This window comes from Triticum aestivum, chromosome 4B, assembly GCF_018294505.1.
Source record: "Triticum aestivum cultivar Chinese Spring chromosome 4B, IWGSC CS RefSeq v2.1, whole genome shotgun sequence".
Taxonomy (NCBI): Eukaryota; Viridiplantae; Streptophyta; class Magnoliopsida; order Poales; family Poaceae; genus Triticum; species Triticum aestivum.
Window position 1 is genome coordinate 111,417,022 of NC_057804.1, and position 14,211 is coordinate 111,431,232.

Below are 14,211 nucleotides of genomic sequence, written 5' to 3' on the forward strand. Positions count from 1 at the left end.
AAAAGTTCAAAGAATTTCAGAAAGAAGTGGAGAATCATCGTAACAAGAAAAAAAGTTTCTACAATCTGATTGCGGAGGCGAATATTTGAGTTACAAGTTTGGACTTCATTTAAAACAATGTGGAATAGTTTCACAACTCGCACCACCTAGAACACCACAATGTAATGGTGTGTCCTAATGTCGTAGCCGTACTTTATTTGATATGGTGTGATCTATGATGTCTCTTACCAATTTACCACTATCGTTTTGGGGTTATGCATTAGAGACCACTGCATTCATGTTAAATAGGGCACCGTCTAAATCCATTGAGACGACACCGTATGAACTGTGGTTTGGCAAGAAACCTAAGCTGTCGTTTCTTAAAAAATTGGGGTTGCGACACTTATGTCAAAAGGCTTCAGCCTAATAAGTTTGAACCCAAATCGGAGAAGTGCATCTTCATAGGATACCTTAAGGAAACAATTGGGTACACCTTCCATCACAGATCCAAAGGCAAGATCTTTGTTGCTGAGAATGGGTCATTTTTAGAGAAGGAGTTTCTCTTGAAAGAAGTGAGTGGGAGGAAAGTAGAACTTGATGAGGTAAATGTACCTTCTCTCGAATTGGAAAGTAGTACGTCAAAGAAAATTGTTCCCGTGATGCCTACACCAACTAGAGGAAGCTAAGGATGATGATCATGAAACTTCAGATCAAGCTACTACTAAATCTCGTAGGTCAACCAGAACACGATCCACACCAAAGTAGTACGGTAATCCTATTCTGGAAGTCATGTTACTAGGCCATGGCGAACCTACAACTATGAAGAAGCTATGATGAGCCCAGATTCCAATAAATGGCTTGAGGCCATGAAATCTGAGATAAGATCCATGTATGAGAACAAAGTGTGGACTTTGGTGGACTTTTCCGATGATCGGCAATCCATAGAGAATAAATGGATCTTCAAGAAGAAGACTGACACTAATGGTAATGTTACTATCTACAAAGCTCGACTTGTCGCAAAAGGTTTTCGACAAGTTCAAGGGGTTGACTATAGTGAGACTTTCTCAACCGTAGCGATGCTTAAAGTTTGTCTGAATCATGTTAGCAATCGCCATATTTTATGAAATCTGGCAAATGGATCTCAAAACTGCATTCCTTAAATGGATATCTCTAAGAAGAGTTGTATATGATGCAACCAGAAGGTTTTGTCGGTCCTAAAGGTGCTGACAAGGTGTGCAAGCTCCCCGGTCCATCTATGAACTGGTGCAAGCATCTCAGAGTTGGAATATACGCTTTGATGAGGTGATCAAAGCATATGGTTTTATACAGACTTACGGTGAAGCCTGTATTTACAAGAAAGTGAGTGGGAGCTCTGTAGCATTTTTGATATTATTATATGTGGATGACATATTGTTGATTGGAAATGATATAGAATTTCTGGATAGCATAAAAGGATACTTGAATAATAATTTTTCAATTAAAGGCCTTGGTGAAGTTGCTTACATATTGGGCATTAAGATCTATAGAGATAGATCAAGACGCTTGATAAGACTTTGAATGAGTACATACCTTAACAAGATTTTGAAAGAGTTAAAAATGGACCAGTCAAAGAAGGAGTTCTTGCCTGTATTACAAGGTGTAAAGTTGTGTAAGACTCAAAGCTCGACCATGGCAGAAGATAGAGAGAGAGAATGAAAGTCATTCCCTATGCCTCAGCCATAGGTTCTATAAAGTATGCCATGTTGTGTACCAGACCAGTTGTGTGCCTTGCTATGAGTTTAACAAGGCGGTACAATAGTGATCCAGGAGTGGATCACTGGACAGCGGGCAAAATTATCCTTAGGTACGTAAAGAGGACTAAGGAAATGTTTCTCGGTTATGGAGGTGATAAAGGGTTCGTCATAAAGGGTTATGTCAATGCAAGTGTCGGTGTCAAAACCGGCGGATCTCGGGTAGGGGGTACCGAACTTTGCGTCTAGGCGGATGGTAACAGGAGACAAGGGACACGATGTTTTTCCCAGGTTCAGGCCCTCTTGATGGAGGTAAAACCCTACGTCCTGCTTGATTGATATTGATGATGCGGGTATTACAAGAGTAGATCTACCACGAGATCAAGGAGGCTAACCCTAGAAGCTAGCCTATGGTATGATTGTTGTTCGTCCTATGGACTAAAGCCATCCGGTTTATATAGACACTGGAGAGGGCTAGGGTTACACAGAGTCGGTTACAATGGTAGGAGATCTACATATCCGTATCGCCAAGCTTGCCTTCCACGCCAAGGAAAGTCCCATCCGGACACGGGACGAAGTCTTCAATCTTGTATCTTCATAGTCTTGGAGTCCGGCCGATGATTATAGTTCGGCTATCCGGACACCCCCTAGTCCAGGACTCCCTCAGTAGCCCCCGAACCAAGCTTCAATGACGACGAGTCCGGCGCGTATATTGTCTTCGGCGTTTGCAAGGCGGGTTCTCCTCCATATTCCATGTGTTTGCCGAATAGTGTCCGATTTCCTTACAAATGTTGCGCTCCTTGGCTTCCACGTCCAGTAATGGCCCTCTTCCACGTGTCGTATGAATGCGAAAAGCTAGGGTATTATTACATTTTACCCCCTAGCTGCACGAATAAGCTGCCTATAAGAGAGGCGAGGATCCAGATCTGAATCACACCATCCTCCTTCTGCAAGTACTCATTGAAGCGCATCTGACAAAAATCCACTCCAACATGGACAGTCGACGCTGCTCCTCCTCTCACGCTCCCAGTCCTCAGCCAGGAGATTGGAGGAGATGTTCAGTCCCGCATAGCAAGTTAGCGACGCTCCAAGCAGAGGGATACCTTCCCCCAGCCTTTATGGTTCCGGTTCGAGCCGGACTGGCCACCTACAAGGGTGGGAAGCAGGCGGAGAGCGTTCCCAATCCCTCCAAAGGAGAGCGGGTATGCTTCGTCCCCTACCTAATAAGGGGACTCGGATTTCCCATACATCCGTTTCTCCGGGGGCTCCTAGAGTTCTATGGACTCCAACTTCACCACCTCACACCTGCCTCCATCTTGCACATCGCGGGCTTTGTAGCTCTTTGCGAGCTGTTCTTGGGCATCGAGCCCCATTTTGTGTTGTGGAAGAGATTGTTTTGCCTCGTACCCCATTCTCACGAGGGGTCGATATATCAAGCGGGCGGAGCCGAAATATGGCGCATCGCCGGGACCAGATATCTATCCGGAACCCCGAAGAAGGCGTTCGAAGACTGGCCTTCGGAGTGGTTCTATATGGAAGACGCCCCGCTGCCGGATCCAGTTCTGATCGGCCTCCCGGAGTTTAGCAACGCTCGTCTGAAGAAACGCCTGAGTTGGCGCCCGCGGAGCCCTCAACGGGAAGATGATTGGAGCATCCAATATCTGATGGGCCGGATAAGGTTACTGGCCCATTCCGGACTGACCATGATTGGAGTCATGGCCACATGCATTATGCGAGGGGTGCAGCCTCTCCAATATAGGGGCCACCCCATGTGGGATTTCAACGGGGAGAATGACGCCACCCGTCATGGCCGCAAGGGGCCGGGATCGGCCGCCGATCTGGTGAAGATCCTGTCCGGCTTGTACAAGGGGGAGAAGGAGGACTTCCTCGGCACGAGTCCAATGAATGGATTCTCCATGAATAACCCTCGGAGCTGGGTAAGCGGACGTTTATATATCCGATCCGTGCTTTTAAAGTTAAGTGTCTTACTTTATGATTTTGACGTAGGAACTGCGCCGGGATGTGGAGGCCATACAAAGCCCGACTCCACAACCCGAGGATCCGGGAAGATCCCTTGATCCGACCTCCGGAGAGGATCCGGACATAATGGTGGAACTGATTGACGGGGTGTTCCACCAACTCAGCATAGACAATGCTCTAGTCGCCATTACGGCTGACTACCCCGGTTTATCTCCGGCTTCCCAGGTGAGTACGACTGAAGTCCTAACACCATTACTCTTTTAATGCTTATTTCTGACCACCGTGTACCAACGGTGCTTCGCAGGAGGTGCCTTTACGGCGGGAAGCCAAGCCCGCGGCGACTGACCAACCAGGGTCACTGCGGCCCACCAGGCAGAAGAGGAGTGCGGCGCGAATCGAAACGTCGCCGCAAAGGTATGGCGCACCATTGTATTTAAGGGAAAGACTCCTGGGAGGTATATTAATGCTCATGATCCTTCCAGGAGAAAGAGCGCTCGCCGGACTATTCCCGGAGAGGTTGCCAACCAAGCCTCCGCCAGCCAGGCTCCAACACCTGGTCCGGAGGAGGAGGCGAGCGCAAGGCGCGAGCTGGATGCTCCTCCAACGGAGGATGCCGACAGTTGTCCGCCACCAGGTCTGAGGTGGAAAGCGCCATGAATCACATGCGCCGTCGGACAGTTCTTCGTGACGCGTGTTTCTCCCCAGAGGCATTGAATGCCTTTAATGCGGGAGACGCGCACCTCCGTGCTGCTCAAGATGGTTTAACCAGAGCTACGGAGCAGTATGTGAAAGACATACAGGTGAGGAATTTTAATAGTTATATATGCCAGTAGCCCCCGAGACTTAAAATAGTTAAACTAACTGATTTAAGGATCATTTGTTATGCAGGATCTTACGGAGAAGAGTACCCACTTGTCCCAGGAGCTTCAAGAATGCAAGGCCCAACTTGAGGCCGCACTAGCCGCCGCCGGGGGAGCCACAGAGACCCCCTCTAGTAATACATATTTCGAAAAGATAAGTAGTTTATGAAGTGCGGCGTGTGCGTTTAGTCTGACAATAATATTGCAGAGGGTGCCGGATTAGATCCGGACAAGCAACATCTGCTGCGCCAGCTGAAGGCCGGCGAGAAGGTGCTTATGAGGGTGCAGCAGGAGAAGAACAAACTCCAAGATGCCAACACCCAGCTGGGCGAAGAACTAAAAGATGTTCGGGTCCAGCTGTCTAACTCCGTAAAGGAGATCGGCGGCTTCATCGCGGCATTTACAGTAAGTGCTTGAGCAAACTCTTTTGAAAAGAAGAGTTCGGCGAGGAAGTCGATTGACAGAAATGTGTCTGTAGGTGTGCTCATGGGTCGTCCGGTGGAGGAAATGCGTGGTTCCACGGGTGACCTTCTTCCCGAGCTGCTGCAACTGCACGAACATGTCCGGCAGGCGATGAGCAGCGTCGTTCAGGCCTTATGGCCTTCCGTCTCCCTACCCGAGGGTCTTGGAGGGCTTGCTGAGAAGCTTCAGGGAGTACGGCAGCGCTTCCATCTGTGGAACATATCGGCCTGCCGTCAAGGCGCCAGGGAGGCCTGGGCCATGGTGAAGACGCGGTACACGAAGGCTGATCCAAACCACATGGCCGAGGTCGGACCTGTGGGGCCCGATGGGAAGGAGATCCCTGTGAGCCTGATGTACGGCCAAGTAGAGTTGGCCACGAAATATTCCCAATGGGACTGTAAACTAAACAGCCTGTTAGATGGGATTGAAGAGGAGTACAATCAGTCAGTTTGATGATGTAATTTAAAATGACATGTAAAATGCCTTCTAGTCGGATTGTAGATTGTTTGTCTTTGCGGACCTTTTCGCTTCAACCTCGGGACCCAACAGTCCGGAGTGTGTCCGAATACCCTCACGGTTATACAAAAACCGGGGCATGCATGGAGACCAGGCATAGGGGTCATAAGTGCTTTATCAGACAAGTGCCCAACTAGCCATGTTATATTACATGGTTAGTAAGAAACATCTTCCAGGGAGAATAGTTCCGTTAGGGGTTCCTTTCCCTAGGAGGCATGCCCTAAAGTGCATGTCCGGACTACGAAAAGAGCAAAAAAAGCATCTGGGGGCAGATAAATAAATAAGTAATAAATCATCTTTCAAGTCACCGACCAAATATTCCCTTAAGAACGCTAGCCTTCGGCTTCACCCAGTCTGAGGTACACATCCGGCTGACCCGGCAGTAACAATCACAGAGGTGCTCCCTTTACCTCCTAGCCGAACAATCGGGAATGTAGGGGTAAGCACAGGAGCCAGGCAACCCAGCTTGGCCAAAACTTAAGTCATATCGATGCATATAATGGTGAGTAAAAGGTACATGCGGAAGTATGACACATGTGTTGGGCATGAAGCCCATATAAATAAGCTTCTGTTAAAGAAGCCCCCAGGTATAACGAGTGCGTGTAGCACATCAAGTGTGTGCGAACAATGCGCAGATCAGCCTTCAAAGGCTTTTACTGAAAGAGGGAGGAAAAAGGAGGGAAACAAAAGACAGCGAAAAATATGAAAGGTGGACGGAGGAAGGAGACGAACTCTGAGTCCGGCACTAGGCGTAGAATCTTCGGAGACGGGCTACGTTCCATGGGTTCGACTCGAGTCGGTTGTTAGATGCGTTGCGTAGACGGTATGCACCGCCGGTAAGGACTTGGTCGATGATGAAGGGACCTTCCCATTTGGGCTTAAGTTTGTCCTTTTTCTTGTCCGGCAGGCGTAGAACTAGCTCGCCAACATTGTAAGTTTTGGCCCGTACTTCTCTGCTTTGATATCTTCGAGCCTGCTGCTGATAGAATGCGGAACGGGATTTTGCCACGTCGCGCTCCTCCTCTAAGGCGTCCAAACTGTTCTGCCGATCCAACTCGGCTTCCCTTTCTTCGTACATGCGCACGCGAGGTGAGTCATGAATTATATTGCAGGGCAAAACTGCCTCTGCGCCGTATACCATAAAAATGGTGTGAATCCGGTAGTGCGGTTTGGCGTGGTCCGCATCCCCCAGAGTACGGAGGGACCGCACTAATCTGGGTTTAATGCCGCTCATGATTAGACCATTTGCTCGTTCGACTTGACCGTTAGTTTGAGGGTGATAGACTGAAGCGTAGTCGAGCTTGATGCCCATGTTTTTGCACCAGAGTTTAACCTCGTCGGCCATGAAATTCGTGCCGTTATCAGTGATGATGCTGTGGGGGACGCCAAAATGGTGTAGTACCCCAGATATGAAGTCTATCACAGGTCCGGATTCTGCCGTTTTAACCGGCTTGGCCTCTATCCATTTGGTGAATTTGTCCACCATGACCAATAAGTATTTTTGCTTGTGGGTTCCCCCTTTAAGGGGTCCAACCATGTCAAGCCCCCAGACCGCGAACGGCCAAGTGATGGGTATAGTTTTGAGGGCGGTGGGTGGCATGTGGCTTTGATTAGCAAAGAGCTGGCAACCGACGCATCATTGGACTAAGTCCTGAGCATCTGCCCGGGCTGTCGGCCAATAAAATCATGTACGGAAGGCCTTGCCTACAAGGGCCCGGGCTGCGGCGTGGTGCCTGCCGAGTCCGGCGTGAATTTCAGCCAGGAGATCTCGCCCTTCCTCTTCGGAGATACACCTTTGAAGGACTCCGGTTATGCTTTTCTTATAAAGTTCTCCCTCATGGACCTTGTAGGCTTTAGTTCGGCGAACTATGCAGCGGGCCTCATTTTGGTCTTCAGGAAGTTCCTGCCTAATTAAGTAGGCTAGGAATGGTTCCGTCCACGGGGCAATTACTGCCATTATTTCGTGGGTTGAAGGTGTTATTTCATTGGCTGAGCCACCGATTGTGTCAGAATGTTCCGTGTTGGGTGGTGCAGTTGGTTCCAGGTTGTTATTTCTGGACTCCTCTTCCCATAATACGGATGGCTTAAAGAGCCGCTCCAGGAAGATGTTTGGAGGGACGGCGTCGCGTTTTGTGCCGATGCGTGCCAACACGTCTGCTGCCTGGTTATTATCCCGGGCTATATGGTGGAATTCGAGTCCTTCAAACCGAGCTGACATTTTTAGGACGGCGTTACGGTAGGCTGCCATTTTCGGATCCTTGGCGTCAAAGTCTCCATTTACTTGGGATATTGCGAGGTTTGAATCCCCGTGCACCTCTAGGCGTTGAATACCCATGGAGATTGCCATCCGGGGACCATGTAAAAGGGCCTCGTATTCGACTGCGTTGTTGGAGTCTGTGTACATTATTTGAAGTACGTATTGGACTGTGTCTCCGGTTGGGGACGTCAAGACGACGCCAGCCCCCAAGCCGGCCAACATTTTGGAGCCGTCGAAATGCATGATCCAATTGGAGTATGCGCCGTACTCTTTAGGGAGTTCGGCTTCGGTCCATTCAGCGATGAAGTCAGCCAAAACTTGCGACTTTATAGCTCGCCGTGGTTTGTAGGTTATGTCAAATGGTAGGAGCTCAATGGCCCATTTAGCAATCCTGCCCGTCGCATCGCGGTTGTTTATAATGTCGTTGAGAGGTACTTCGGAGGCCACTGTTATGGAACACTCTTGAAAGTAGTGTCGTAGCTTCCGGGATGCCATAAACACCGCGTACGCTATCTTTTGATAATGTGGGTACCGGGACTTGCATGGAGTTAAGACAGTGGATACGTAGTACACTGGTTTTTGAAGAGGGAATTTGTGCCCTTCTGTTTCTCGTTCGACGACGAGTACCGCGCTGACAACTTGATGTGTTGCTGCGATATATAATAACATCGGTTTGCCCAGGTTGGGCGCGGGCAGGACCAGATTTGTTGCCAATATGGCCTTAATTTCTTCGAGTCCGGCCGTGGCAGCATCCGTCCATTCGAAGTGTTCAGTGCGCCGGAGGAGGCGATAGAGGGGCAGTGCCTTTTCTCCCAAAGGGGAGATGAAGTGGCTTAGAGCCGCCATGCATCCAGTTAGTTTTTGTATTTGTTTGAGGTCCTTTGGGGTATCCAATTGTGACAGAGCTCGGATCTTGGCTGGGTTTGCTTCAATTCCTCTACCGGATACAATGAAGCCCAAGAGCTTTCCGGCTGGTACGCCGAAAACACATTTTTCCGGGTTGAGCCTAATGTCATATGCTCGGAGGTTGTCGAATGTAAGCCTCAAATCGTCTACTAGAGTTTCAACGTGTTTGGTCTTAACGACCACATCGTCTACGTATGCCTCCACTCTTTTGCCTATCTGGGTAGCCAGACATGTCTGAATCATGCGCTGATATGTTGCGCCGGCGTTTTTGAGTTCGAAGGGCATTGTGTTGAAGTAGAATGGTCCGTATGGAGTAATGAATGCCGTTGCGGCCTGGTCTTTTTCCGCCATCTTGATTTGATGGTATCCGGAGTATGCGTCGAGGAAGCACAATGAATCGTGCCCTGCGGTAGCATCGATGATTTGGTCGATGCGGGGGAGGGGGAAAGGGTCCTTTGGACAGGCCTTGTTAAGGTCTTTGAAATCGACACAAAGGCGCCAGGATTTGTCCTTTTTTGGTACCATTACCAGGTTTGCTAGCCAGTCCGGATGTTTTATATCTCTGATGAATCCGGCTTCTAAGAGTTTGGCTAGCTCCTCTCCCATTGCCTGCCTTTTGGGTTCGGAAAATCGCTGAAGAGCCTGTTTGACTGGCTTGAATCCCTTTAGGATATTTAGGCTATGTTCTGCCAGCCTGCGTGGGATTCCTGGCATATCTGAAGGGTGCCAGGCAAAAATGTCCCACTTTTCCCGAAGGAATTCTCGTAGTGCGGCTTCTACATCAGGGTTTAATTGTGCCCCAATGGAGGCCGTCTTTGTGGGGTCCGTTGGATGGACCTGGAATTTGACTATTTCGTCTGCTGGTTTAAAAGAGGTGGACTTAGATCTCTTATCGAGTATCACATCATCCCTATCCACCGTGGAGCGCAGCGCAGTGAGTTCTTCTGCCGCTAGGGCTTCGGATAGTGCCTCTAGGGCTAGTGCAGCTGTCTTATTTTCAGCGCGGAGTGCTATATCTGGATCACTGACAAGAGTGATGATTCCATTGGGCCCGGGCATTTTAAGCTTCATGTACCCGTAATGGGGTATAGCTTGGAAAATTGTGAATGCATCTCGCCCTAACAAGGCGTGATATCCGCTGCCGAACGGGGCCACTTGGAACATGACCTCCTCGGACCTGTAATTGTCCGGTGAGCCGAACACTACATCTAGTGTGATTTTTCCTGTGCAGCGTACTTCCCGACTAGGGATTATTCCTCTAAAGGTTGTGTTGCTTTGCTCAATGCGGCTCCAGTCAATTTCCATTTTTGGAGGGTTTCCTCGTAGATGAGGTTTAATCCGCTGCCGCCATCCATGAGTACCTTGGTAAGACGAAAGCCGTCCACTATCGGACTAAGGACCAATGCGGCTGGTGCTCGGGCTGTTCGGAATTTAGGTTTGTCGCTGGCATTGAAGGTGATAGCCGTGTCGCTCCATGGATTTGTTGTTGCTACTTGGTAGACTTCGGTGAGGCTGCGAATTGTTCGTTTCCGCATATTATTTGATGTGAAAGTCTCGCAGACTGTTAATACCGTACTGGTACTGTTGGGCTGGTTACCTGGGGCTAGAAAACCTTCGCCACTTTTGGCCACCTGCCGTAGTATCCAACATGCTCGAAGACTATGTGTTGGAGTGGCGCCCTCTGTACTATGGATTTTACAGGGTCCGTTGAGCCATCCCTCCAGTACGGTTCCATGCCCTTTAGGGAGTTTTTGCTTTTTGGTTTTTAACCCAGGTGCTTGAGTATGACGCACCCTTTTATTTCGAACTAGGGTTATGTTCAGGGCCGGATTGTCCCAAAACCTGGTTTCGGTTTTCCAGGCACTTTCCATTGCACAGTATTTTTGTACTATGGTCGCCAGGTCGGCGAAGCGTGTAACTTCGCGACGACTTATGGCGTTCATGATTCCCTTGTCCGTGCAATTGTTGCAGAAAATTGAGATTGCGCTTTCCTCACGGCAATCCTTTATCCTGTCCATAACCAGGAGGAATCTGGCCCAGTAATGATGTACTGTTTCATCGGGCTCTTGCGGTATTTGAGATAGATCGCTTATGTTTGGGTGGGCGGGTGGAATTAAATTCGGAGCCCCGCCCAATCTAAGGCTCAAAGGCCGAGACGTTTCCAGATTTGGAAGCTTGGATTGCTGGGTGTTATCCAACAAATCTGGTCCGATGTCTGACTTTAGGTTCAGTACTTGATTGACGTCCGTCCCTCCGCGGGAATCCGGCATGGAGGGATCGGGAATCCGGACATAACTGGTCTTTAACATAGAAGAAGAGTCGCCGCGTTGTTCCTCTACCACAACAACATGGTGGGTAGCCTGGGGAGAGTTAATTTCTCTCAGATCGGTTTTAAGCCCAATCTGATCGTAGTCTGTAGCAACTCCCAGGGGGGCGATGTGATCCAAGAGCTCATTTACGGAGGAGAGCTCCATCGGATCTAGCTGCTCGGCGAATTCCGAGTTGACGTGAAGATCGCTTTTGATGACCTGAGAGGTCATTGTCGGAGCGGTGGCCGAATAGGCGGTCATAAGAAAACCGCCTAGCCGGATAGTTTGGCCGGTGGCCAAAGCTCCCTTGATGATGGCGCCGTCTTTAAAGATGGGAAAAGGCATCCCTCCTGATTGCGACGGCACAGAGGAACTCTCAATGAAAGCACCAATGTCGGTGTCAAAACCGGCGGATCTCGGGTAGGGGGTCCCGAACTGTGCATCTAGGCGGATGGTAACAGGAGACAAGGGACACAATGTTTTACCCAGGTTCGGGCCCTCTTGATGGAGGTAAAACCCTACGTCCTGCTTGATTGATATTGATGATGTGGGTATTACAAGAGTAGATCTACCACGAGATCAAGGAGGCTAACCCTAGAAGCTAGCCTATGGTATGATTGTTGTTCATCCTATGGACTAAAGCCATCCGGTTTATATAGGCACCATAGAGGGCTAGGGTTACACAGAGTCGGTTACAATGGTAAGAGATCTACATATCCGTATCGCCAAGCTTGCCTTCCACGCCAAGGAAAGTCCCATTCGGACACGGGACGAAGTCTTCAATCTTGTATCTTCATAGTCTTGGAGTCCGGCCGATGATGATATTTCGGCTATTCGGACACCCCCTAGTCCAAGACTCCCTCAGCAAGCTTTAACACTGATCCAGATGACTCGGAGTCTCAATCTGGATACATATTGAAAGTGGGAGCAATTAGCTAGAGTAGCTCCATACAGAGCATTGTAGACATACAAATTTGCAAAATACATACATATCTGAATGTGGCAGACTCGTTGACTAAACTTCTCTCACAAGCAAAACATGATCGCACCTTAGTACCCTTTGGGTGTTAATCACATAGCGATGTGAACTAGATTATTGACTCTAGTAAACCCTTTGGGTGTTGGTCACATGGCGATGTGAACTATGGGTGTTAATCACAAAAAGATGTGAACTATTGGTGTTTAATCACATGGCGATGTGAACTAGATTATTGACTCTAGTGCAAGTGGGAGACTGAAGGAAATATGCCCTAGAGGCAATAATGAAGTTGTTATTTTATATTTCCCTATTTCATGATAAATGTTTATTATTCATGCTAGAATTGTATTAACCGGAAACTTGATACATGTGTGGATACATAGACAAAATACCGTATCCCTAGTAAGCCTCTACTAGACTAGCTCATTAATCAAAGATGGTTAAGTTTCCTAACCATAGACATGTGTTGTCATTTGATGAACGGTATCACATCATTAGGAGAATGATGTGATGGACAAGATCCATCAGTTAGCTTAGCATATTGATCGTTCAGTTTTATTGCTATTGCTTTCTTCAAGTCAAATACATATTCCTTCGATTATGCGATTATGCAACTCCCGGATACCGGAGGAATGCCTTTTGTGCTATCAAATGTCACAACGTAACTGGGTGATTATAAAGATGCTCTACAGGTATCTCCGAAGGTGTTTGTTGGGCTGGCATAGATCAAGATCAGAATTTGTCACTCTGAGTATCAGAGAGGTATCTTTGGGCCCTCTCGGTATTACATATCATAAGAAGCCTTGCAAACAAAGTGATTAATGAGTTAGTTGCAGGATGATGTATTATGGAACGAGTAAAGAGACTTGCCGGTAACGAGATTGAACTAGGTATGAAGATACCGACGATCGAATCTCGGGCAAGTAACATACCGATGGACAAAGGGAATAACGTACGTTGTCATAACGGTTCGACCGATAAAGATCTTTGTAGAACATGTGGGAGCCAATATGAGCATCCAGGTTCCACTATTGGTTATTGGCCGGAGAGGTGTCTCGGTCATGTCTACATAGTTCTCAAACCCGTAGGGTCCGCACGCTTAACATTCGATGACGATATTGTATTATATGAGCTATGTGATTTGGTGACCGAATGTTGTTCGGAGTCCCGGATGAGATCACGGACATGACGAGGAGTCTCTAAATGGCCGAGAGGTAAAGATTGATATATAGGACTATGGTATTCGGACATCGGAAGTGTTTCGGGAAGCACCGGGTACTTATCGGGTCACCGAAAGGGGTTCCGGGCACCCCCGGCAAAAGATATGGGCCTTATGGGCAAAGAAGGGAAATGCACCAGCCACAAAAAGGGCTGGTGCGCCCCCCATATGGGTTGGCCAAATTGGAGAAGGAAAGGGGAAGGAGGAAAGGAAAAAGGAAAAGGATTCCCCCTTCCCCCTCTTCCTTCTTACTCTGAATAGGAATAGGAGAGGGGGGTTTGCTGAATTAAGAGAGGACCCCCCCAGTAGGATTCCTCCTACTTGGGGCGCCCCCTAGGATGCATATCCTCCCCTCCAACCTATATGTATATATATGTGGGGAGGGGGCCACCTACAACACACAACATCAATTGTTAGTCGTGTGCGGCGCCCCCCTCCATAGTTTACACCCACGGTCATATTCTCGTGGTGCTTAGGCGAAGCCCTGCGCGGATCACATCACCATCACCATCACCACGCCGTTGTGCTGATGGAACTCGTCTACTTCCTCGACACCTTGCTGGATCAAGAGGGCGAGGGACGTCATCGAGCTGAACGTGTGCAGAACTCGGAGGTGTCGTGCGTTCGGTACTTGATCAGTCGGAGCTAGAAGAAGTTCGACTACATCAACCACGTTGTCAAATGCTTCCGCTTTTCGTCTACGAGGGTATGTAGACACACCTCTCCATCTCATTGTTATGCATCTCCTATATAGATCTTGTGTGAGCGTAAGAATTTTTTTGAAATTGCATGATACGTTCCCCAACACCTTCACCGCGCCCGCACCAAATCCCCTTCCTCGACGATGATGCCACTCGCGACCCTTTCTCTCCCTTTACCAAGCGATGTGATCAAGGCATCTTCGAATGCAAAAAATGATGGACAGAAGGGCTTAACTACAAAATAGCCAACGGCCCACGGCTTTTTACTCCACCTCAGCGCGTGTATCCGTCAAAAGCGTCGAGGGCAAAATAC